At 36.6% G+C, this 3,439-nt stretch overlaps 1 pseudogene; it reads right to left on the reverse strand.

Moving 5' to 3' along the window:
• Positions 1-418: 418 nt before the first annotated feature.
• LOC128202865 (putative nuclease HARBI1) lies at positions 419-3,186 on the reverse strand (annotated as a pseudogene).
• Between the last annotated feature and the right edge of the window lie 253 nt (positions 3,187-3,439).

Below are 3,439 nucleotides of genomic sequence, written 5' to 3' on the forward strand. Positions count from 1 at the left end.
TTTCAAAAGAAAAGTTTTAATGAAAAGAAAAACATTCAATGGCAATAAATTGTATTTAGGGCTAAAATGGGGTTATGTTCCTTGTTGTAAGATGTTCGTCAATAATTCTGAAAAGTACTAACTGCATTGAATGAAGGGTATATAAGTTTTTTATTACTTGCACTAAAACTTTAACCTGCCCTAAAACTTTAACCCACCCTAAAACTTTAATGAAGGGTATTGGACTTATAAGTGAAAATCCCAACTTGCCCTAAAACTTTAACAAGACGCCGACGCTGGGGCGAATAGTATAGCCCTCCTTATTCTTCGAATAAGCGAGCAAAAAAACTGGTGTAAATATAGTGCCGACACTGTATTGAGTAGTTAAACTCGTCTTATTAATTAAATTGCCCATATAAAAAATAAACCAATTAACAGTTCAATATCGATTTATAAGAATGTTCCGATGAAGCACCCCGCTGTGGTTTGGTGCTGGTACAGCAAGTTGCTGCTGGTCCATATCTTGACCGTCCTGTCTCAGAACTGTTCCTGGCATTGGCACATACCGGTCTAGACATAAATTATGCAGGTGGATGCAGGCTGTGACAATCTGTGCGCATTTGTCAGGGGAAAACATCAGACAGCCCCCAGTCTTGTGCAAACACCTAAAATGCATGTTTTATTTTTAAACATGTTTTTATTCGACCAATTAATCACTTTGGTCAAATAATTGACGCAAGTCAATTATTACTTCATATCCAATATTTTCAAGTTTGTCAAAAATATGCACATTGTATGAAACAGCGGAGTGTTGTTTACAGAAATATACATATATTGATGACCTAGCTCATTCCATCATTTACCTGAACCTTGACTTCAATAGTCCAAAGGCTCGTTCCACAACGACCCTCCCCCTTGCATGAGCAACATTGTAAGCTGTTTGCTGTCTCCCTTGTGGCCGCAGAACTGGGGTCATGAGGTAGTGGCGTAATGGATAGCCGCTATCACCCAACAACATCCCTACATCGTTCAGCTCTAGGTGTCTCTTAAAATAAATAATACATCAATCAAATAATAGTGCTTGTTCTTTTGTCATTATAATATCACCAAATATAAACATTGAGCATTTTAATCAATACATACAAAAAGTTTGTACAAGTATGTTACATTGTATTCCGTGCTTTCAAAATTATATAAACATCACATTACAATGGTGCCATATAACGCTTCTAAACTTTATATTTCATTTTCAGTCTCATTATTAAAACAGAAATTCTGGGTGACAAATATAAAGGTTTTACCTTCAAACCACAGTTATCAAAAATGCCTGCATCATTTGCAGATCCAGGCCATCTGGACACAACATCATTGAACCTACAATAAAACAAATGGTCTTTACTGTGTTGTATTAAAAACAATGAAAATAATTTTAACTCCAAAATTATTGATTTTCTTTATGTCTACCGGTATGTGATTGTAACATTATAAAGTGGAGATATTAAATAATTTAAAGGGTAAGCATTGTGTTGTCCTTCAATTAAAAATCATGCTTGCAGAGATTAAAGCTGCACTATCACAAATTGACGGTGTTGACAGAACCTGCTGCATTTGTGGTCAATTCCTTCATTTCAGTAATACGACCTCTCACAATAAATATCAATTGTCTGAAAAATGCCTTTTTTTCTTTTTATATAATATCATTTTTAATGGATAGTATGGTTTATGGTCCCAAAAAACATATTGTACAATCAGTATATTTAGACAATGTACAAAAGATTAAACTCATCGCTCATTTTTGTCTTATGATGTTTAATATCCATTTACAAATACAAACCTCATATTTGAATTGACAACAGCCTGTATGTTCAGGGCGTGTTAACCTTTTCTGCAAACATATACTTCCTCATTGTCATGGGGAGCTATGATAGGCACTAACGTCCCATCAACAGCTCCCAGAACTCTTGGAATGCCACAAAGTGTGTAAAACCCCAAACTGGCCTCTCGCCTCTCTTCCAAAGTCGTTGGAAACCTGTTTAAAAAAACAAATGTACCAGTATATTTCATGTTTCTCAATAAATATGAATTTAACTATGACAATCATGGAAGTGGAAAGTAACTGACAAGCCACTACTAATTTTAATTTAAATTCACTTATTCTTCCCTTTTTAAAATCTGCCATATTGCCATTTGAAGCATTAATGTAGGCAGCCAATTTTTCTTGAGCATAATGCATTTCCAGCATTCATTTCAATACCATGCTTGTTAGTTTCATGTAAGTTAATGTAACGTTCAAGATTAAATGTGGACTTGCCTTATATTTTTCATCTTATTGATGATGGCCGCAACAACTTCATGGAGGTGCCTACTCATGGATGACCTTGACACACCGTGCAGGTCACCAACCTCTGAATAGAAATCCCCTTTGCCGAGGAACCGAAGTGACAGCAAAAGCTGGAATTACAAAAATGGATCAAATACATTTTTCAAAACAATGAGTTGCCAACTTGCCTAGACTACCTTTATGTCAACATATGTATTTACATGTTAAAAACAATAAATATCTACGTAGTATACTTTCCCTGTTAAATAGAGACAACAGTCATGTACATGAGGTCAACAGTTGTCAGAATGCTGTTGTATTTCCCATCCGAATATTCCATCCGAAAATAAGTGATGTTCTTTTAAAAATTCCAAACGTACTTGCAGCGGTAGTTATCAGCAAATACACAAGTACAATACACTTCATTAATCCAAGTGCCAAACTGTGTAAATGCCTGAATTAGGTGTGTTAACAAACAAAACCGAATTGGATGGACTTTTATTTTGTCTTCGTATTTTTTTGTTGTTTAGTCGTGGTGGTCTTGAACCGCCGGTGTACTCAACTATTTTCTTTCCTTAGCAACCGAAATAAGGGAGCTTACCCAAATATTGTTTTAATCCAACGAAACACTAAAACTCTTCAAATGAATAAGTTTATCCTCAAGTGCTTACCTTGGTCTCTGCCGAAATCGAGTGCCCGCGATTCGTCTGCGGGGAAACATCCTCTGATATCAAGGCCAAAAGCTCGAGTATCTCTGCACTCCCCAACCGACACCGGGAGATGACAATATCTTCCCGGACATCGGCTAGGGTTAACCTTGCCGGAAACGTCCTCTCAATCCCATTATTATTTATTGCCATGTAAAGAACGCCAAACGCTGCCGCCATATTTACGCTTCTTAAGAGAGGCTAGGTGCTCCCGTAAAGTTACGACCAGAATTTACGATAATTTCCTTACGATATTCTTATTGAAACGCAATTTACACCAAAAACAGAGTTACGTCAGAAAGTTACGATCTTAAGCCCTACGATCTTTATTGAAACGGGCCCCTGCCCCTGAATACAATTTAACCGGGAAAAATAGTCTCCGGAAGTAGAAAAATTCTTTCAAATGCCATGCTACAGTTTTGGCTTGTGAAAG

Source organism: Mya arenaria, chromosome 9 (assembly GCF_026914265.1).
Source record: "Mya arenaria isolate MELC-2E11 chromosome 9, ASM2691426v1".
NCBI classification, from domain to species: domain Eukaryota; kingdom Metazoa; phylum Mollusca; class Bivalvia; order Myida; family Myidae; genus Mya; species Mya arenaria.